At 38.3% G+C, this 24,082-nt stretch overlaps 1 pseudogene; it reads right to left on the bottom strand.

Annotated features, from left to right (window-relative positions):
* Positions 1-1,771: 1,771 nt before the first annotated feature.
* Positions 1,772-2,422, bottom strand: LOC105081999 (UPF0488 protein C8orf33 homolog pseudogene; annotated as a pseudogene).
* Between the last annotated feature and the right edge of the window lie 21,660 nt (positions 2,423-24,082).

The following is a 24,082-nucleotide window of genomic DNA, read 5'->3' as shown; positions in this document are numbered from 1 at the left end:
ATATAGTGTAAAATATACATATTATGTTTGACTTGACTATGCTTTCATCTACTACTTGTTTTTTATGTTGTTATTTTAAAAACTTGAGTTTTATAATTTTTATCATTTTAATCACTTATTTAAGGTAACATAAGAGAAGCCATAATGTTCTTTACAAGAGGTAAGCAAACTAGTCCTTAGAGACTGGGTTCTTTGCATCAAGCTGAATTTTGGTACAAACAGAACTAGATGACTTACTGTCAGTAAAAATACAGCGGATCATTTTTTAAATGTTGTGCTTCCCCTAGCACCAGGAACTGACCACTACATTTCTCCAAGGCATTGAAGATTGCCCAGTTCCACTGTGAGAGCTCGTCTGGACATCCAGGGCAGCAATTTTTTTCTTTAAACATATTTTTAAAATAACAGATGATTTTGAGAGAATTGAAAAAGTAATATAAGCTTCAAGACAAGCTTTTAGCTTTGCTTGTGGGCTGGCCCTAAGGAGACATTAACAGTATACAGAGGCAATTCAAGAGTATAGTATGAAGAACAGTATAAGGGGAATGCTCACCCGCTAAGAGTCTGGTGTCATTGGAGTGAACAGGGAAGTAGTGTCTCACAAGCATCCATGATGAAACATCTCATACCTATCCTTGAAAAGCCTGTAAGGTAAAAGGAAAAAGAATACTCACTGAAATTTAGAACTGATACTAAGTACTAGGTTTTTCCACTAAGTACAAAATATCAGATTCAGTTAAGAAAAACAAGTTATCCAACAGATATGACAAGGAAGGGCTGGCTATTCTTTGATGCTAAGGATTATAACTCTTAGGTGATCAGAGCATTGATTTCCAGATTCCAAACCCAAGTCAGTATTTCTGTGTATAGGATGATTAAATTATTCTAATACCTGAGGTGGCGTGGGGTGGGGGGCCGGTGAGGGATGACAAGGCATGTATGTGTGCAAGCGTGTGTAGGTGTGTATGGAGAGGTAGCCTGATTAACTTGAAGTGCTCCAGGATTTCAGAGTGATGAAGTACCAGCTAGTAGGTACAGGTAAAGCACTTCAGAGGGACAGAAGGAAATTAGATGAATGCCTACTGAGACTTGAAAATTTTGCTAGGAGACCTCACATCAACCTTCCCTCTACCACTTTCAGCTATGTTTCTAGGAAGGGAATTTAAAGAGCACATGCATGGATAGATAGCGAGTAAGGCCACACACAGTCAATAAGAAATGCTGGAAGACAATGAAATATCAGTTCAAATATTTGTTCCATGTACATACAATTTTATATCCTTCCAATTAGTTTTTCTTATTTTTTAAATAAGAAATAGTTTTATTAAGACAACATAATGTAATGGGATAGAGCTCTACACCACCCACAGGACGTCCTTTCATGAGTGAGCACCAGCGTACAAGCACGTAGCTTCCCCACTAATCCTCATTACCAGCACCTACTTAGTCTGCTCTGAAAGACTGGTAAGTCTTTCTACATGCTGAACACTCTCTTCACTTTATTCCAGAAGCTTTTCTAAATGGACCTCCCTTTTCTGGCAGGAGGGTCATTTCAGCTGAAAACCTACAAGTGGGTTCTTTTGCTTATCTGACAGTCAGTACCAACATGCAGGTCTCACATTTGCCCAACAGCCATGACAGAAGACTCACTGACCGGCCAGGGACAGACCAACCCCACATCTGTCTGACAGAGCATCCCTGGAAAAGCTCTGCACTCAAGACAAACCCCTCTACCACCTGCAGAGGGGGACTGTCCTGGATAGGGAAGAGGCTAAAAGAAATCGAACCTGAACTCATCAGGAGTGTCTAGGATGTCCTCGGCTCCCCTCGCTGGACGAGGCCTACAGACCTTCCAGCTCTTCCGTCTGGTGGCCTCACCTGGGCTGAGCGGTCTGCGGTCCTGAGAGCCTGCGGGGCCTTGCACCTCTCAGCTTCCACCTGAGCCCTGAGGTCTCTGAACAAGGAGAGCATCGGTTGCCTCTTCCGGGGTAGGGGGGTTCTCCCGCTGCGCAGGGCTCGGAGTGCCCCAAGAGCTTGCTCTTTCTGCTTAGGGTTGGGGCTCCGCGCCTTCAGCCCCAACTCCGGCTGCTCCGCCTAGGCCTCAGCGCTGACGGGGCTTCCCCTGGGGCCGGCTCCTCTGACGCCTTCCCGCCTCCATTCGCCACCGAGGCCACATTTCGGTGTTTCTTCTTCTTCTTACGCCTCTTGGCCCTGGAGGCGGCGTCACTGCCCGTGGGCTGCCCGTGGGCTGCCCGGGGCCTGGAGGGTCCGACGTCTCCCGGGCAGGATGTCCCGAAGCTGCCCTGCGCCGCCGCAGCCGCCGCCCGAGCCCGCGGACGGCTTCGAGTCCGACGCCGAATTCGCTCCCCCGGAAACACGTCTCCCAACTAGTTTTTCTTGTGTGGAAATAATACTTGGACATTCGCAGAAATGCAAGGATTTAGAGAATATATCTTAACTAAGAGAAGAACATGTATCTCTCAGGGTGAGGAGAGAGGAAACTCAGGATTTTCATTTCATCAAAGCAAAAGAACTCTCAAACAAGTTAAAAATGCAAACCACGATTACTAAAAGTTGTTAAATATGTCTTTTGCAGTAAATTCATAAATATGGTTAAATGGAAAACAAAGGTAAACAATTATATGTGAAGAAAAGATACGTAATAGAAATAGCTGTGATTTGGTTACAAAAGTTTGAAATATCAACTCTCAAGGTACATTAACAAATACTTGGCAGAAAGGTAAACAATACCAAACATTGTATCTTACACACCTTCAGAATCACAGTGGAGATAAATGGCAGGTAGAATAAGTGATGGTTAAAAAAGAAGGAGAAAGTGTTGCAGCAAAGTGTGTTACAGCTCAGTGTTACAGTTCAGTTGTGACAGCAACCTGAATCTGGGCGAGAGACAAAGCAGCACTCGGAGGGTTGGTGAACTCAGGTTTATTATGCCAGTGGGCCCAGAGGGGTTAACAATAGAGCTCTGGACCCCATCTTAGGTTTATACAGTCTTTTATGGGCTGCCAGTCTACACTTAGCAACATCATATGCAAATAAGGCATAACAAAAGTTGACTAATTAGGAACAGGCTTTGTAGAAATGGACCAATCAGGAGTTAGCTCAGGGAACCAATAGAATCTTAGGGGTAAATTCCACTTTCCTAGAAGTAAGCTGTTTCAGAGGCAAAAAGCGAGATAATGCCGCTGGGCCAGGGAACTGGATGGTGATGGTGGGAGAGTATTGGCCCTGTCTAGGGGTCCTTCTGGTCTTTTTCATGGTGCTTCCCACCTCAAAAGAATATATCTAAAAGTGAGAAAGAGAAAAGTTCCAGTAACCTATCCTTCCTCCTCAAATTCATGGGAAATTACACAGTAAGTATATTTTTAAAGTAAAATCAGGAGGAGTGCATAATACCACTATCAAAATAAGAGGGTTGAGGATATTCTAGATGGCTCACAGCAGATGACTGTAGACTGAGAGCAAAATCTACTCAAAAGAACAGAACATACTACCCTAAACAGAAACTAGGAGCCAGAGGCATTTAAATAAAAGAAGAAGAAAGAAAATAAAAGAAGGAAAGCAAACATGAACGATAACAAAACACATTTCCGTCCTAACAGATCCCTCAAGAGAACCAGGAATAGAGGAAATGAAGGCCAGCAAACAGGAGATGTGGTAAAAATAAAATTAATTGAATATAACCATCTCTGCTCTGGGAGCAGCAGACTGAAGAACAGGGATCCAGGTAAAGGAGTTAGCACTGCTCTCTGAGGTGGGAGTTCTGACAGGATGCTCCCAGAGTAAGCATGGAAGCCAGCTCCTGAGACTCAGAGTAGCGCCCATGACAAGTCATCCAATGTACTCTGCCTCACATCCAAACCCTCTCTCAAATAATCACCTGAGAGCTTTGCTATAATCAAAAGCTATGGCAGATAAAGAGCATGACTCCTTAGAACCTAAGAAAGAGACTCCATTTTCCAAAAGTTTATGACTTACTTCCCTCTCCACATGTACAAAGGCAATCACTTGTCTTTTGAGAAACGTTGCAACCAAATCAAAGAGACTAATCAATAATGACAAATTGAAAAACTAAGTCCACAGGAACAGAATTAGTATAGGAAAGAGAAGGCTATGATAAAATTAGTAAAATGGATCTTTCCAGAGTGATCCAAGAAAAATAATCACAATCTGAAATTAAAGTCAGATCCTAAAATCCAAGCAGAGCAAAATAAAACAACAACAACAAAAAAACTCTTCAGCACAATCAAACCATTAGTTGTTTTTTTAAGATATTAGATCTCCAGCTGATACCTTACACAACCACCACAGCAGACAGAACGTCGATCCATTTTTTTTTTTAAAGTAAACTGCATAAGTAATGGAGAACATTCAGTTAAAGGTTTTTGTTTCATGATTATGTTGCATGAGATGTTGTTTTATGAAATGTCTGGAGCATCCAAAATCCAAATCCAGAGGTTTAGATGTGTCCACCATCAACCCTCACTGCACAAAGGTAGTGACCCTCTAGTGGAGAAAGCTATTCAGTTTCTGCTGTTAAATCCACAGTCATCTTTATTTGTTGGGGTTTCTCCCTCCTCCATGTCCTGAGGTTTCTCATAATCAGTTATTGTAAGGGGAATGAGGGAGGATGGAAGATGGCCATTCCCACTGGGCCATTTTACAAATGAGGTATCTCCCTGATTAAGTCCACAAAATGTGCTGCTAATGATCTTTGGAAAGAAATTAGGTTTTGCTAAATTCTCAGGGGTCATTTCTTTGGAATTTTTGAATGAGAATTTGGGATTGACAATCACAGAGGAAAAATAACTTGGCATAAAAAGGTTCTAAAATTCCTCTAGCCAAATTATGTTAGGTCTCTTGGGCATGCAATTTAAAGATGAAAATAACTACTCTAACTAAGCTAACTTCAACTTCTAAGAGGGCTAAATGAGGACACTTTGTGTTTGGACTGAACTGGTCCTGTCCCTCCTACTCACCATGTGCATTGTCTTCCTTGCATACCTGATTTTTTGAAGAAAAAAAAATGACTCTAAGGAGAAATAGCTAGAGAAGAATAAAACCTTTGTCACTGATAGTTCATGTACTCTGAATAAATATTTCTGTATTTTTAAAATATCCATGTGACATGAGTTTGTAATGAAAAATCTTTAGAAACTAAAAAGTGCATAGAAGTATCCATCTGTTTAATGATTGCTTGTATTATTTTTGGTTAAGTAATATATATACTTATTCATATTCATGTTCCTCTGGTGATGTCTTCATAAAAATTTTAGACTTCTGTGTATAGATACTTAATCATTAAACCTAGATTGATGTATTTCTTAAAGGTAGGAATAAAAGAATATATGTTTTAATTTTTATTATTTAGGGAGGTTTTAATTACTTCCTCCTTTAAAAATTTACCATTTAGAATGTTTCTATTTTATTTTTTTAACTGTTCTAAATCTTAGTTTAAAAATATAATAATAATTTTGCATTTTCTAAATATGGCTTTCAGCATCTCTAAGATCTTTTTACTGAACCAGAGAAAAAGACAATTCTATGGTTTTGTAGATGGGTATATACAGGGTTGGGAAGGCCCTCTATGAGGCTTCAAAGGGATTATTATTCAGAACTCACACTTGTTAGTTATTGTTATTCTTATGAGTTGCATGCTGCCCCAGAGAGACGAGAAAACAGATTTAGAATGGAAAAGAATTCCAAGTGATAGGACGTGGTAGAACATATAAAGCAGAAAGGAGAACATGTTTAGCCATTAGGCTTGCTGCAAAAAAGAAATGCAAAACAAAACAAAACAAAATGACAGGAGAGAGAAGTAATCTAACAGTAGACAATCTCCTGGCATATCCCCATAGGTCACCGATAAAGAGCAGGGAGTGAGGATGTCAGTTTGGATATATGAGTCGTTTTTAGCATACTTTACTTTTTTTCTAGGTGCAAAAGCAGAGAGGCAAAGAGAGCATCTGTCTTTTAAAGCTGCCGGTTAATAAGAGCTTGGTGATGGCAGGCAGATCCAGGAAAGATGATGACAGAGGTCTCCCCATCGCTTTGTTTGTTGGCACCTTGCAGTTCCACTCTTAGGAACATTTTGTTCCTATGGCTAAAGGAAAAGCTAATCACTATTCCCCTATCCCCCCAAAAAAGAATTAACATTTTAAGCCTCATCAAAAATATAAACCCTAGTGTGAAAGAATTTATCCAGTGCCTTCTTGAAAGAAATTTTTGGCAGACTGAGGATGGAGAAAATAAGAAAGGAGTATAATACAGAGAGTCTGGAGGGGTTGGAGTTGGAGGGCAGCCAGTGTGACTGGGGAGAAAGTCAGGGAAAATCCAAATTTGGATGCCAAAGATAAACTTGGCTTATACCTAATTTTGCCTAAAGTGACAAAAAAAATCTGTCCTGAGCACATGCAACATCTGATCACCTTGAGACGAGAAACTGCCTTAAAAAGGCACATGGATTTATGCATTAAACAGTGTTAGAAAAGCATTTCTATCATTCTACACTTGTTTATTTCTCTTTATCCTAGAAAACCATGGGATCCTTAATTCAACTGTCTCTAGGCTCTGTTTGAAAAAAATGCATATTATATAGCATGCTTCCGGGGTTACAATTTAATTACAAAAATTCTCTGACCTTGACTCTCTGTAGAGATTTGGAGATTCCACCATTATTGTAAGTTCAAAAAATTTACTCTCCTACTCAGAGAGACATAATGCACCGGCAGCAATTCATTCCCAACCCAGAAGGGCAAAAGAGCTATGGAAAACATCCTCCAAGTCAACTGGACCCAATGACTAGGCTATCCACTGTTCCAATGGTTTTACCAATCTCTAATTGAGTCTTTGAGTTTTGCAGATTAAAATCTAGTTAATTCTTGACCCCTACAGTGTAATAGATTCTGGCAGCCTATAGAAGGTCTCTGGAATAAATTACTGCCATGTTCATTGTCCCACCAACCTTATATAATTCTGTCAAATCACCTGCTGGATTCTAATTTTCTATTATTCAATTTTTCTCACTACTTCAGTGAAATATCTGACCTCAGTCCAACTGTTTTGCAATTCCATCAAAAAGAGCTTGAACCTGCAATAAATCACTGGAGATCAGCAGGGGAAGAAAAGACCTGCAGCCTTGAACCAAGACTACTTTAGACGTATGCTCAGCAATGCCATAGAATAACACAGGAGAATAAAAGGAATGAATCCTAGACCTAAGAAGTTTTTAGTTCTAAGATCCCTTATGAATTCTTACGAGTGCATGCCTGTTTCCTCATGCAATAAGACTTAGACACCAAGTAGGATATAAACTATAGCAACCACCCTGTATCTTTAACCTGCCTCTGTTCCTATACACTAGGTTTTTGGTTTGGGGAATGACCATCAATCTAGTTGCCCAATCTTCAAATATAGGAATTATCTCTAATTTCTTAGTTTCTTTCCATTTCCATATCCATTCAGATATCATTTTGTCAATTCTGACTCCTACGTATCTCTAAAATCCATCTCTTTTCTATTTTTACTTCCACTTCATTAGTTTGTGTTCACCTCATCTCTTACTTAGATTATTACAATAGCTTTATAGCTGGACACCCCCATCCAAGTCTCATTCCATGCCTATATAACCTTCAGGTACCATGTTTTTTTCAAAGAAGGAAGTTAATTGTAACAATCTCCTATTTTAAATGAGCCACAAAGAAACAATTTTAAATATACCAAGCAAACCTAGTCTTTTCAGGATCTGGCTTGTACCTATTTCCTATAAACATCCTTACATATTCCCATATATGCCTTAACATCCCACGTTTCACTGAGTGAGTCATGTTCTCTTTTGCTGGCTCTTCTGCCTGGAATATTTTTCTTCCTTTTGTCAACTTAGCAAACATTTACTCATTCTTACAGATTCATTTCAGGTATCACTTCTTCCTGAACCCTTTTCCTCAGTCAGGGAAAAATGACCCCACCTCTAGACTTCCCAAGAATCACAAATATGATTCTATTAAATAGTTGTTACATATTGTACTACCCCCACCCCCTTAGCCCTTATCCATGGTTTTGATTTTCTCAGTTTCATTTACCCACAGTCAGCCTAGGTCTGAAAATATGAAATGGAAGATTCCAGAAATAAACAATGAATCAGTTTTAAATTGCCTGCCATTCTGAGTAATGTGATGAAATCTTGCACCATCTGACTCCATCTCACCTGGGATCCCCACCCATCAACACTGTCAGCTCCTGACATCCAACCACTGACATTATCATGGCTCAATGAGCCAGGATTACCTAAACAAGATGTTCCTCCTTATGACGTATTGTCAGAAGGTCAAAACAGTTTAATGCTCTATCACAATGCCTATGTCATTCATCTCACTCCATCTTACCACACAGGCATTTTTACCATCTTCTATTAATCACAAGTGTGAATACAGCACAATAAGGTATTTAGAAAGAGAGAGACCACATTCACATAACTTACATTACAGAATATTGTTATAATTCTATTTTATTATTAGTTATTGTTATTAATCTCCTAGTGTGCCTAATTTATAAATTAAGCTTTATTATGGGTAGGTATATACAGAAAAAAATAGTAAATTTAAGGTGTGGTATTGTCTGTGGTTTCAGGCATCTGCTGGGGGTCTTGGAAAGTATCCCACGTGGAACAGGAGGGACTACTGTACTAAAATTATTCACATGTGAACATCTTTCCACCAGATTCGAGCTATACGAATTTAGGGACTATATCTTACTGCTCTTAGATTTTAACACCCTGCTTCATGGATAGTAAGAATGCCATTACTATTTGTTAACAATAATGTCTGGGTTCTGTGCAAACTTAAGGTATTTTTACAGATACAGCCAGCCTTCTTATCCTTGGGTTCCACATCACCAGATTCAACCAACCGCTGATCAAAAATATTTGAAAAGTAAAATTCCAGAAAGTTCCAAAGAACATAATTTGAATTTGCCACATAATGGCAACTATTTACATAGCATTTACATTTTATTTACAATGATTTACATAGCATTTATATCGTATTCAGTATTATAAATAATCTTAAGATGATTTAAATGATATGGAAGGATGTGCATAGGTTATATGCAAATACTATGCTATTTTATAGAAGGGATTTAAGCATCTGTGGATTTCAGTATCTGCGGGGGTCCTGGAAAAAATCCCCCACAGACACCAAGCGACAACTCTATATTATGGCTTTTAAAGCTACATTCTCTTCTCTTTATCATATATGTTGCTTCAAATACTTTTTGGATCGCTCTTATGAACCCCTAAATTTTAATTTCTTATTTTTATAAGCTTCTTAAGGATGACAGTCCCTTAAGGTGAACTGTTTTGTTTACACAAACCCCACTGTAGCATCAGATTTTTGTTGACTCTCAGAAGATGCTTGCTGAGGTATCTGAACAGGGCAGTGTTAATAATTAACACTTCCAACCACCCTAAATTAGAACTAGCGCAAGAGAGAGAAAGTGAACTTTAAAAAGATGTTTGCCAGAGAATCATCTGGTAAGAAGCCATTTCTGGAAAATAATCTGTGCTAATGAGAAAAAGAAGTGAAGAAAAAGTGGGATGTGGGCTTTGCTATTTTCATCTTTTTGTTTTGCTTTCAACAAGGTGTCTCTAACCCTTGCTGTGAATATTGTACATGCTGTCTGGGTCTCATATTCTGAGAAGCGCAAACAAAATCATGCCAAGCCATGGCATATGACATGCGTGGGAGGAATAACCTCAATCATTAACTTAAAGGCAATTACCTCTGGAGACTGTTCTGCTGAAAACAAAAGACACATTAATTTGCTTTACTATTTTGGACATGCAAAGCTCCAAAAGGAACACTGCAGACTGAATAAACAAGCAAAAACACTGTAAGCCATGAACACATAATTTCAATTATTAGCCATCTGTGTGCTCAGACCCTAGAAAGAAAGGATTAGAGATGCAAACTCCTGGACTGTCTCTGAATAAAAACAGAAACACTAGCCGGCACTATTATTTATTATTAATAAAACAATAAGGAAAATTTTTCAGACATAAATGCCATGAACTTCAGTAGATGGAGCATAAGAAAACTTGTCATTTATAGCTTTAGCTTCGCAAACTTTCCCCCTAATCAAAGTAAGAAAACCCAAACCCCTCAGTATCTCCCCACTCATCTGTCCCTTTACAATTTACAAATAAATAAATGAGTAGTTATTCAACCTGCTTTACTATTTCATTTTGAAGAGTTTTTGCTTTGCTGTATATATTCCCTACAAAAATGTAGATAAAACACATTAGAATCCATTCTTCTCTCCGTACATGAAAAATCTGAATAAAAGGCAAGTATCCCTTTTATCCCTTTGTCATTTCGTTTTGTGACACAAACCGTGCCATAAATCATACATTCCTAGAACAAACTGAAGCACAGCAACACCTCTGTACGCAGAAACAGCCTCATCTTTTAAAGTCAAGAAATGGAATCCTCCTAGATACGTCTTCTAGAATGCCAACACTTCCCCGTACTGTTCTAGAACTCTAAAGTAATTTGGTGAGCTTCCTCAGTGTTATGTAGGCAAAATATAAGACATTTTCGGTAATGTTTTTTCTAGGTGAAGTGATCTGTTAAGATATAACTGTTTCCATTTACAGATCTGGGGTGCTGATGGATTACTAAACTGCCTAACAAATTGCTAAAGTCAAGTTCTTCTTAGCTGTTCTTACGTTCCTCCGTGAGCAGAAGCCCAGGTTGAGGGTGTAAGGTGTGCAGCAGAGACAGCGGTTGTGTCATTTATACCCCATGCTCTGTGAGAATAAAGGACCTTCGTGCACAGAAAACCAAACTTGTAATTCTCTTATTAGGCTCATAACCTTTATCTCTGTGCCCTGCAAAGTACATTTCTTTGCCCTTAAAGACTTGGACAATCTTAACATAACTTCCTCTTTTTATTAAACTTGAAGATGATGGAAATTTCCTTTTTCAGTCATTCCTAATACCAGCACACCAATATATATATGGATACAGATAACTGGTACTTTGTGTTTGTAGACTAATTGACATAGTGGTCTTGCAAGGTATATATTATATATTATATATTATTCCCGATTTACATTTGTTCAGATGAGACAACCACCGCTCTAAATAATTATATAACTTGGCAGACATCACCAGGCCCAGAAGTGGTCATCACAAGACTTGAACAAAACCCTTCTCTTTCTATCGGACTTGCACTGTCTAATGTGATCGCCACTAGCCACATGAGACTATGGAATACCTGATGTACTGCTAGTTCGAATTGAGATGTGACAAGTGCAAAATATGCATCGGGTTTTGAAAACCTGAGATGATATAGAAGATGTAAACTATCCCATTAATGATTTGCATATTGATTGTATGTTGAAATTATATTTTTATATACTGGCTAAATATAGCATTAAAATTTATACCACCTGTTTATTTTTCCTTCTTTCTAACGTGGCTACTAGAAAAATTGGAAATTTCATGCGTGGCTCGCATTTCGCCTCATGCTATCTTTGTATTGGACAGTGCTGTATTATATAGACCATACGGACGATTTCTCAATTCATTAACTACTGGCTTTTTAAGAGAAGTAAAACACATTTTAAAAAAGCAGATTGTGATTTTAGATTCAAACTTACATATATACTCCTTTTTACATACAATAAGGCTGATCACACTGGAAAGAAATTCACTTCTCCCAAGAATGTGCTTCCCAGTTTCAACCTGGGGAGACATCACATTTTGTGCTCTATGTGGATTTCTTTTTTCTCTGAAAGGACCGTACTGTGTCCTGCTATCAAGTGTCATCTGTTCTTGTGAGGATTATTCGTGCTGCACAACTCTCCACAGCTGGATGCTCTGCGTGCCCAGACAACTTCTCCAAATAATCGAAAGCGCCTGGAATTACATTCTCATCTTGGGGGAATGGCACGATCATTTAGTGGCTGTTCCCACACTTTAGTGTACATAACAGCGGTGACGGAAGCTTGTTAAAACGATAGAGTCCCAGGTTGCTACTCACACTGAGCTTTATCCAGGTAGTTTGGGTTCATTTTGTCAGACTTCCTAGGTGATTCTGATGGATACAGCCTGTAGACCACCCTTTGGGAAGCAATTCTGTAGAGAAAGGGCTGTGTGTGCATTTGAAAGCAAGAACATAAATGTCTCAATGAATGGTGTTGATGCCAATCAGCAGAATTCAGGTCTTATTTTCATGTATTGTTTATAAGACCACCTACAGATTTATGTAGACCCAACAAAGATCAGTCACGTAAGGAGATAGAAACTAATCAAATATGAAGTGACTGTGGATTCATAGGTTTCCAAGCCCTGGGTTTGTAAAGGAAAAGTCTTTTATAATTCCATAAATTTCAATTTCATCCTCTATAAAATGAAATCAAATTACTAGCATCACTATTAAGTGTGTAAAATTTGTTATTAATTATTTAAACTTTAATATACCAATGATATTTTAATTAGATGATTATCTGGTAAGTCCAGCATATAACTTTCACTCTAGCTTGAAGAAAAAAAATGCAGCCTAAGTTAGAAATCCATCAGCATTCTGATATTTATTCTCTGACTATATTCTGACTATATATAAGGACACCTTTCAAAAAATGAAATGGAATTGATATTTTGAAAATGTTTCACTTAACAGTGAAAAGCTTCCTCTCTTGAGAGAGAGAGAGAGTCGTTATATTATATTACATTATATTGGCCCTAAGATGGTCAATTACTGACTTTTTTGTCCTTTGGCATTTACTGATACCATCTGCAAAATTCGTATGAGGGTACTTCCAGATCCCAAAGCAATCTGACCTTTGCATTCTATAGTCAATTACTGAACTTTGATATTTACTGAAAAATGTCAGAGGAATACTGAGTCGGTAAAGATGTGGCATGAGTATGATGTGATATACCCGACCAATCTCTAATAATAAAAGATCAGCACATACAACAGAAAAAAGTAAAAGCTATTGCCTTTATATTAATAAAATCCACTAACCCATCTTCTTTCCTGGTTTATCCATCAGATCACAGGGAGCCAGAAAATGCTAAAGTAAATGTATTATAGCAATTCTTTTTCGAGAATCATTTCCAGGAGAACCGAGTGATCATAATGTGTAAGGCATCTTACTAAGTACACTATTACTGACTGGAAAGCTAAAGTTCCAGTCTGTGCCTAGCAACATAAAACCTGGCAAACACAAAGCCATTTGGAATATAAGCATTCATTGAACAACAGATGAATAAGTAAGTAATAAATGCGTTAATGAATAAACAAGTGAATAAATACAAATGTAGTGAAATGACTCTGTCAAAATTTTAGAGAGGACTGATTCCCTAACTATAGATGCTCTCTCATCAGTGTATATGAAGTATTTCGTCTCAGGTATCAACAACCTCTCCCTATGTAGCAGAGAGAATTCTGAAGGCCAAGTTTAATTGTCATAGACGTCACTACGTGTAAATTTATAGCAAAAGCCGAAGATATTTGTAAATTCCTGAAAAAGCTCCACATGTCAGCTGTGCAAGTGGGGCCTGAGAAATGAGAACGCACTCGGAACTTCAGGTTCACAATACAAAAACAGCACTAGGCGACACAAAATTTAAAAGGACGGGATGCAAACCTTTCAGCAGGTAGTTTTTCACTACAGCCAGAAGTGTGACAGTATTCAGGGCTTAAATTCACACAGTAACGTTAATTAATAGATATGCCACCGAAGTCCTGTCAAGGAGTAAGACTGATAACATCAGGGAAATAGGGAAATGAAAGAGAGGGGTCCAGTGTGTGTCGAGTGCTTCTGTGCAAGACACTTCTGTTCTGCTTATCTCAACTAATCCTGAAACCAACACTGAGAGCTAGGTATTACTCTAATTTTTCAGCAAAGGAACTTGAGTTCTGAGATCCTCAGCTACCTAACAAAGCCATATGGTAAGTAAATGATGGAGCCAAAACACCCATCTTAAGTCTGCAGTCTCCTGTGCCTTTTCTTCTGGCCATGCTAGCCCTCAAGGAAGAATATTGCTTCAGGACTAAATGAGTAATTCCTGGTGTCACTGGTCTTAGTTTAATCTCCATCCAACTCAGGGAGCCCCTGGTGCCTTCTAATGTTATGTGCCATACGGAAAGAAGAAATAATTAAAAATAGGAAAACATTCAATCCCAATAAATTCTGCATTCCTCGACAATGTAGAAAGTGGAGGTACAAGCAGGATGAGTCTATGAAATAAGCAGAGAATTTTACTGATGTAGGCAGTTTGGAACAATCTACCAGAGGAGCCAGCTACCTGCATGAACCCCCATGCAGATCACATGCGTTTCACCACAACAAATTAGAGAAGTGAGAGGGAAATAGATAATTAGCACTTTGGCCCGTTCCTATTAGGTTTTTCTCTCTAGCTTTATGCATGTTTTCATTTCACAGCAAGTCTGAGACTGCGAAAACAATCACAGAATGAAAAAGCACTCAGTGGAGGGCCCTATGTGGTTCACATTCTGCGTCACTTTTGTGCACTTGCTGTAGGTCTTTAAAGAAAGAATCTACTTTATGGAAATGAAAGAGAACTTTGAGAAAAGAATATAGGCATTTATGTTAAAGAGGAAGAAAGGCAACTGCTCTGAGAAAGCAAGCCTTAAAGGACTCCTGATATGGAGAGGTGAGAAAGGGTACGTAACTGATGGAAACTGATAGGACTCCAGGAACTGTGGGAAGCCATGTCTTTGGGAAATAGACACTGCTGTGCAGGGAATTTTGAATCTCTGTATACAGATGCCTGGAAATCCCTTACCTGCGTGCTGAATTGAACTATTCTGGAACTGATAGAAAGTGCTGTCTATTTAAGCAAATTACACTCTGAGTACATCTCCCCTCTGCAGTTATCCCGCCCCACTCCCTTTCATTCTGCAGTGCACCTTGGGAACATCTCTGTTCTTGAGCTTGCCATACTTTATAGGAATCACTCATTTATATGCTCATCTTCCCCCATTTAATTATGAACTCTTGAGAGCAATGACCATGTTTTATTTATTTATTTGATCCTCAAAGCCTGGAACACAATGCCTGGCACAACCGGAACATAGTACCTTCAGCTACCAATTTACCCCCAATACCTGTGTAGATGGCCCCCACTAAAAATTACAGACTTGGTCCATGGACTAGGTCCTCAACCACATCCTTCATTTCACTTTATACTCTCATGTTTCCATGAGCACCTTGGCTCCTGTTTTGTTGTCTCTCTATTTTGTCTGTAGTCTCACATGTTCTCCCCTTACACATGACACTTCATGCCACATCTATAATGATCTTTTTCAATTATATTCCACTCAGGTTGGTACTCAGATCTTGAATTAATTTAGTTTGCTCACTTAGGAGGGCATTCCAGCTTCATCCATTCTGAAAATATACATGAATTGGCCCATGGATTGAACATCAATGACCAGGATTCACACTCATGAAAGACAGCCAGATATACTGTTCAAAAATATTGCTAGCTAAGTAAATATTTTAATTGCAGAAGGCCTGGCAAGGGCCAAAGATGATATACAGAGAGACAGAAATTAAGATTGAGCCAGTTCTGTACACCTTACATCTATAAAGAAAAAAAAAAGCTTAACCTACAACCTCAAAATAATTTTAAAATAATTTTAAAATATACTGGTCTTCCTTAATATATTAATTTCAGAGAAATTTAAAACACATACAAAAGGCAAGACAATGAAATCAGTCATTATTTTCGAAGATTCCAATGCTCAAACACAGGGAATTGTGATATGAATTAAAATCTAAATTAGTTGTAATTTGCATGGGTTCACAAATCCTCATATACAATTCCCAGAGCTGTATACAACAGCGCTTCCAATAAGGGTGTATCAAGCTGATTTGGTTTCTAGGCTGTCCCAGTGCTTGTTCTGGATTTGTTCACACACAGATTCAGATGCATTTTTAATCTCTATCTCAGCCCATATGGTCATCCCATGAGCATTCAGAATAATTCTCAGGTACACAGTCACTCAGCTCTAAAACAAAAGTAAGAGTGTGTCAGGCATGTAACGTATTCATCATCTTTAACATAATAATTCAGGGAGTTCAAAGAAAATGGTACAAACTCTAGTGAAGCCTGTTAATTTCCAATTCGATTTAACAGCAGGATCAAAAGGTGCCTCTTCTCCCAGGGTGAAGGGCATGCACGGTGAGAGAAGGGTACTAAGAAATGCTTTCACCATCGAGCTGGGGTAGGAAGCTTCCATCTGAGTAGGAGTTCAGGATCTGTTCTGCGATTTCTGTTGCTAGGCAACTGCTTCCTTTGTCTGCTTTGTTCAGAACAGTGGCTTTATTTATACTTGGTTTAAATGATGCAGATCATAATGTGAAATCATAAAAGAAAATAGGGAAAATTTTTATTAAAATTGTTCAGGGAATTTGTAATTCTGTATGAAAACTAATGAATATTGATGCAAATAGAGCTCCCACCAAAAAACCAAGGAGCCATAACCCAGCAGGTCCAATCTACCTGATACTTTTGGAAAGGACTATATAATAACCTAAAGTTAACTTTCATATCACCTATGATTGAAACAAAATAAAAGCAAGTACCTGGGCAATAATTAAATAATATAAAATACATCTTGAGGGCAATCTGTAGGAAAAATAACTTTTCTTAGTGTGAGATGTTGAAATAATTTGGAGGAGATTAAAGTGTGCTCAAAATCAAAAAATAAACTGAGAAACAAAGAAAACAAAATTAGTAAGAAGGTTAAGGGATACAGGAGAAGAAAGGTATATTTCTAAACTTTCTAAAATTTGAGAAACCTTGAAATACGTTTATAAGAAATTTCTCAGTAACTTATCTGCACATACATTAAGAATTGAACTAAGTAGTCTTCTCGATTAACAAAAACCTCACCTTTAATCTATCATACATGGATTTTTAAAATTATTCTGAATCTATTATTTTAAAGGCAATTTTTAAATGAAGCAAAACAATGGATATGCTCTGATTATGTTAATTGTCACTTAAAATGTGCCAGTGCCTTATATATATTCATTCCTCTTCTCATTAGCTAGTTTTCATTTTTTTCTTCACCCATTAATAACAACAAACCATTGAATGCTTACAAGAATCAGATATCTTAGCACTTCACAGATCTTAATTCATTTGATCTTCAAATGATCCTATGAGGAAAGTACTGTTACTATTATCATCACCATTGCATAGACAAGAAAAATGAGGCACAGAGGTGTGAAATGATTTTCCCAGAGGTTTCCAACTAGCAGGTAGCAGATCGAGGATTCAAACCCACATACTCTGATGTGGATTCCACCTGCTGGGCCACTAATTTATGAATTGTGATTTTTTCCCCTGTGACATGATTTTGTGATTGACTATGTTTCCTCTAAATAACTTCCTTGATTTGAATTTTCATAAACTAACCAGCAAAAGGAATATTGCGTATCTCCATATATTTTTGTTCTCAAGTCTATGCACTGGAGGTTATAAATATGTGAACTGCTGTCTTCTAGTTATAATAAGCCTTATATTAAAGTGTGTCCCATTCGTGGCATAATTTTCATGCCTTTCCCACTGTTGCCTACACTCTTAAGTTTTCCTGTCCTTGCTGTGGATGAGCTTGCTTGCCTGCTTATAAATGTCTTCTGGCCCTTGGTTTCTCCATTATGCAGAAAAGTGTTAAGTAAATACTAAAAATTTAAGACAAAATGCATAGGTGCAGACTCTGGGTGAAGTCTATCAATATTGTGGCTAATGAAATTTAGGTTTTTTCTAACTTATACTGAGGTCTCAAAATGATTTTTTTAATGCCTCCATAATGACAAATACTTTAAAAAATTCTACCTTAATATTATTCCATAAGAAAATAGTTCGACAAATTTTTGAAGCAATAATACGTCCAGTATCATAGAGGTGCTAGTTACTCTGATGACTAAATAAACCCTGAATTTGAGAGGAGTGGTTTACTCTCACAGTACACAGAGGCATTTTACTGAAAGGGGAAACAATAATGGGAAGAGCAGAGAGACTGTGATGCCATTGGAATTTGTTGTTTTATAACTAAACTTCCATAGGGGTCCTAGTCCATACGCAATTGGAACCTGATAAAATTTTCACCTCTAAGTCAATAGTTCTCAAACCTTGGGTCCCAGACAAATAGAGAACAGGGTCTCAAGGTACACTGTTACCACTTGCTTCTTCATTGAATAGAAACAGAAGAGCTAGACAAAACAAACCAAGAAATACTGGCCAGGGTGAGGGGACATTCAATTTCCTTAAGGCTTGTAATTTTCATGATTCCATCCAATGTTGTTTTCAACCACATAAAGGTCATTTCAATTCACTTACAAAATTATAATTTTTAGAGTACAAACTCTTTTCTCTATCAATACTATATTTTAAATTATTTATTGTTATGGTTATTACTATGACATTATAAGAAAATTATTGCTGTTCCTTAAGACTGCTCTTTGGAATAATGCACTTAAATAAGTGATTATGTTTTATATAAAGTAATCCTTTTAATAATTTTCATGTTCCTAAATAATGATAGTATAAAATATTGCCAGCCTTTTTTAAGTTCCTTTTTTACTGAAGTATAGTTGCTGTACAATATAAGTTACAGGTGCACAATGTTTTTAAAGACTATACTCCATTTATATGTATTTAAAAATATTGGCTATATTCCCTGTGTTGTACAATATATCCTTGTAGCTTATTTTATACCTAATAGTTTGTGCCTCTTGCTCCCTGGCCCATATGTTTCTCCTCCTCCTCCCTCTCCCTGTTGAAAACCACTAGTTTGTTCTCTATATTTGCCAATCTGCTTCTTTTTTGTTATATTCACTAGTTTGTTGTATTTTTTAGATCCCACATATAAGTGATACCATACAGTATTTGTTTTTCTCTATCTGACTTACTGCACTTAGCATAACACCCTCCAAGTCCATCCATGTTGCTGCAAATGGCACAATTTTGTTCTTTTTTATGGCTATAGTATTCCATTGTGTATAAATATATCATCTTCTTTATCCATTCATCTGTTGATGGACACTTAGATTGCCTCCGTATCTTAGCAATTGTAAATAGTTGTGCTATGAAAATCAGGGTGTATGTATTTTTTTAATTAATGTTTTTGTTTTTGTTTTTGGATAAATACCCAGAAGTGGAATTGCTGGGTCATATAATAGTTCTATTTTTAGGTTTTTGAGTAACCTCCAGTTTCCACAGGGGCTGCACCAATTTACATTCCCACCAATAGTGTAGGAGGGTTTCCTTTTCTTCACATCCTCACCAACGTTTGTTATTCGTGCTCTTTTTGATGATGGCCATTCTGACAGGGGTTAGGTGATGCTGTGGCTTTGACTCGCACTTCCCTGATGATTAGGGATGCTATGCACTTTTTCATACTGCAAAGGTTCCCTCACAGGATAGGTTCCTGGGAGAGAATTTGGGCTCCCCAGCCCAGGGAGTCCTGCACAGGAAAACGAGCCCTCAGGGCACTTGGCTTTGAAGGCCCCTGGGGCTTAACTGCAGGGGCCCCACAGGAATGGGGGAAATGGAGACTTCACTCAGCCGCGCACAAAATCTCACTTGCACGGGGAACCCAGGGCTAAAGCAGTCATTTGCTAGGAGCCTGGGCCAGACCTACCTGGTGGTCTCGGAGAATCTCCCGCAGAGGCTGGAGGCGGCTGCGGCTCACCCTGGGGACAGAGTAACTGGCGAAAGTCACATTTCGGAATTCCTCCGGCGCGTCTCTGGGCGGCGCCGACTCGGCGGCTGCAGTCTTGGCGCCCTCCCTCTAGCTGACATGCGCCAAGACCCGGCCCCGCCCAGCAGCCTTTGGCGCCAGTGCCGGGACACCTCAGGGCTGGGCACGAGCCCCACCCATCAGCAGACAGGCTGTCTAAAGTCTCCTGGAGCCCACAGCTGCCTCTGGACACGCCTCAACATTCGGCCCTGCCCACCAGAGAGCCAAAGACCCAGCTCTGTCCTCCAGTGGGCATGACCCAGCTCTGCCCTCCAGGAAGCCTGCACTGGTCTGTAGAACAGCCTCACTCACCAGGGCGGACACCAGATGCAAGACACCCACCACGATTCCACAGCCTGCGGTCCCAGGCACAGCAGTCCAGACCCTGCCCCAGGACCAGCCGGCCCGGGCCCTTCCCACTGGCAGGACAACACAAGCTTGGGGACAAGCGGGACCCCCATACTCAACTGTGTCAAGAATTGCTCCCCTCCACCAGAGATCTGATACCAGCTTGAGGATCCCTGGGCCCTGCAGCCAGACTCCAGGACGCGGCTCTGCCTGCCAATAGTCCACCACTAACCCCAGGACCTGGCTTCACCCACCAGTAAGGAAGCAATAGTCCTGCAGTCTTCTGGAGTCTTCTGGACCCTAACTCTGTCCACCAGTGAGTCAGCACTAGCCCTGGGGCCCCATGGGGTGCTGCTGCCTGCCATCTTGTGACCAGCCCACCAACTGGCAATCAGCAGCATCCGCACAAGGCAGGGCCTGGCAACCAGGCCTGCCAGATGGCCCAACAGTCAGCTGATCACAACAGAGGGACGCATGCAGCCCTCTTAGGAGGAATCCCTGGAGCTTGGGCGACGAGAGGGAAGTGCACTGCTGGAACACACAGGAGTCTCCTACAGAAGGCCGCTTCTGAAGTTCCAGAAAGGTAACTAACCTACCATATACCTAAAAATGCAAATAGCAACAGACAAAATGAGGCAGCAGAGGAATATGGTCCAGATGAAGGAACAACATCAAACCCCAGAGGAAGAGCTAAGTGAATTAGAAATAGGCAGTCTACCCAAGAGAGATACTAACTTCTTATACATTGAAATACCTCTTTTGGAAATAAAATGTATATGTTATAAAATAATAACTCCAATGACAAGTGTATTTTTTAGTTCATTATGGCACAGAGAACACAGAGGGTTCAATCAAAGAATAGAGAGGTGTGCGAAAGCCTGTTATCAGTATAACAGATTCTCAGTATTTACCGACAAGGAGAGGCATAGGTAAATTAGAGGGCATGCAGGAAAGGAGGAATGAGATTTGAAACTTCTCATTTTTTGTAAAGACATTAGAGCTCTGATCCTAATACTTTAGAAGATTGAGTTGGGTAGAAGTTTCTCTCCCTGGCATTGCATCATAAAAATTAAATAACTGCAAGGGCCATACAGGTGTCAAAAACATTTGGGTCAGGCTAGGTATTAAATTGTAGGCGTACTAATCTATTGAATAAAGACGTTCAGATCTATTATCTGCAGTTAGACCCATTGTCAGCCCACTGAACATAAACTAGGGGGTCATCCCATATAGCAATATGGAAAACATAGTTTATTTAAATAAATAATAATAACCAGAAGGAACACTCATATAATACTAATTTATGTCAAATATTACTCTAAGATCTTTTATATACATTGATAAATTTAATCCACAAAATAACCCACAAAGCTGATACTGTTCTATCCCTGTTTTAGAGATGAGCACAGAGCAAGTAACTGGTCCCAACCCACATCGCTGTTAAGTAGTATAGTCAGGATTAGAACCCATGCAGCCTGATTCAAGGATTCAGTTCTGTTTACATTGACCTGTACTCATTCACTTGACTTTATATTAATTTTCCCTTCAAATAATTAGTGAGAGTTGCCTTTTGTTAAAAACTCTTAAATAGAATTTTCTTTATGTCTGACTCATCAAATTTTTCTTAGGGACTCAGTAACAGAACCAAAACATGATCTCTGAGACTTGTGTTCCTTAAGTAGAACTTGATATCACAAATAAAATCATTAAGATGTAGGCTGCCACCTATGTTCAAAAAACAGATCTACTTAAACTTAATAAAACATACATCTGTATTATCATATATCTTCTTGTTAAATATCAAATTATCTTTAATTTTATAAAACCAGTTGTAGGCAAATAGTAGCTTAATTTCAAATTATAATATCAAGGAGAGAAAAATAAAGCACAAGATTCTGATACAGATATTTCAGCAAAGCAAATTATTTATGTAATACTATCTCTTCTACTTCTCAATTAAGTGCCCAATTATGTGTGTAATTAGATATTTAAGCAGTGAAAACTGATTGTGAAAATGCAGTGCTTCCTCATACCTGTCAGAATATAATCATTCAAGATTTATAGGCAATACCTGAGTTCATATCTTTATTTTATATTTAATATTTTTATTTTTTGCTTAGTTCATCCATATTTGCTTTCTCCCCCCTGCATAACACAGAGTTACAGTGAGAGCCAAGAGCACCTTGAGCAGCTGGTGATAGAACAGCTCAAGCTGTTTTTTGATCTCTGATTAGTATGGGACCCCAGGATGAGGAATTAAAGTGAATTAGCTTTAGGCTAGAAGGAATTGTATTCCAGGTAAATAAAAGCATACACTATAACACAATATCGTAACCTGTCTATACCTCAGAAAGCAGAACTAGAAACAATTCCAAATGACCAATAAATTGTGAATTTGCCATTTCTTAGTTAAAATTACCAAAGAATTACATTTTGTACTCGAGAGCCTTTTGTGCTAAGTAACTGTGAATATTGACTCAAGTAAAGATTCATTGCCTATTTATACTTGGAGCCATCAAAGGGCACGGAATTACGTGTGATCCATCATCATTTAAAACCTTTTTTTTTTTTTTTTTTTTTGCTGTATTAACTTCAGGTTTATAGCATTAAAATTCAACATCTATATTCACCACAAAGTGATTACCACAAGTCTAGTTACCAAACGTTTTAAGTGTTAAATAATCAATAGTATTTTTATTATATTGAAATGCAATGTCTGTCTAATTCTTAAAAAAAAAAAAGGGCAGTCATACACATGTAGTGTTCAAACTGATAGTGTTTATTGGTCTATAATGAGACTGTGCAAATAGAAAAGGTGTCACTTGTGATGGATAATAAATTCATATTAGTTGAAATCTAAGAAAAAAAAATCCTATGCTGTTTAGAATGATTAAATTTAAAATATTGGGGTGGCTTTGAAATGTGAATTCTCTATCCACATAGGTCAACCCACATTATCCCTAATTTTGACTTTTTCTCTAACTGGGAAAATGTAGTTTCTATTGCTTTTTAAATAAATTCCTGACAGTTTTCTATAGGACAAATATGAGAATTTCATGCTAATTTAAGTACATACCATGAATATTTATAAAAACAAAAAATTAAAACTCAGTTCAGAAAAAAAAATGTGTTTTTTAGATGCTCTTTGACAGAAATCAGGTTTTTGCTTTTGTCCATAAGCCAACCAATTAGACGTAATTATATGACGATCTTAGAGATGACTGGATTCCTCCTTGGAATATGGTTATTCATTTGTTGTATTCCTTAGTTTTAAGCTCCGTGCCTCCAGGATTTTTAAAACTTGATATTTTAATGGTCATGGATTAAAACTACAGCTATTTGGCACACAGAGAAGGTTTAATGCGTTGCAGGAGGTACCATCAGCAAGAACAGCAGGGGTGAGCTTTATTAAAGTAGTTCTGCCACCCTTTGCCTATAAAACTCAAGCTGTTCTTAAACATTAGTCCTGATGTAGGTTGCTTTCTAGAAGAGAAATCCTTTGCAAAATTTCACAATGCAAGTTCTTGCCCCGGGCATGTCCATGGATTTAAAACAAACAAACAAGAAAAATAGAACAATAACAACCAAAAAACCTCTCTTATTGGCTCTAAACATTCTGATATTCTTTCTCTCTGTATTTTCCATTTTTCATAAACATATGTTGCTACATTTAAATGAAAACAAGTTATATTTTTAAAAATATGTTATCACATTATGTGCTTTTGTTCTATAGCATGTGTTCTATTCAGACTTCATGTAATTTTTCAGTTTTAGCTTACATCTGGCACTTCACATTTCATAAACCCATCTTACAATAATTAAGTCCACTTTTAGGAGATGCTTAAAAAGTTGGATGATAACACCAGATAATAAAAGAATTGGATCCAAGTGATTTTTGATAAACTTTAAGACTGATCTGGTTCTTAAAGAC

This window comes from Camelus bactrianus, chromosome 5, assembly GCF_048773025.1.
Source record: "Camelus bactrianus isolate YW-2024 breed Bactrian camel chromosome 5, ASM4877302v1, whole genome shotgun sequence".
Classification (NCBI taxonomy): Eukaryota; Metazoa; Chordata; class Mammalia; order Artiodactyla; family Camelidae; genus Camelus; species Camelus bactrianus.
This window is presented reverse-complemented; position numbering and strand designations above follow the sequence as displayed.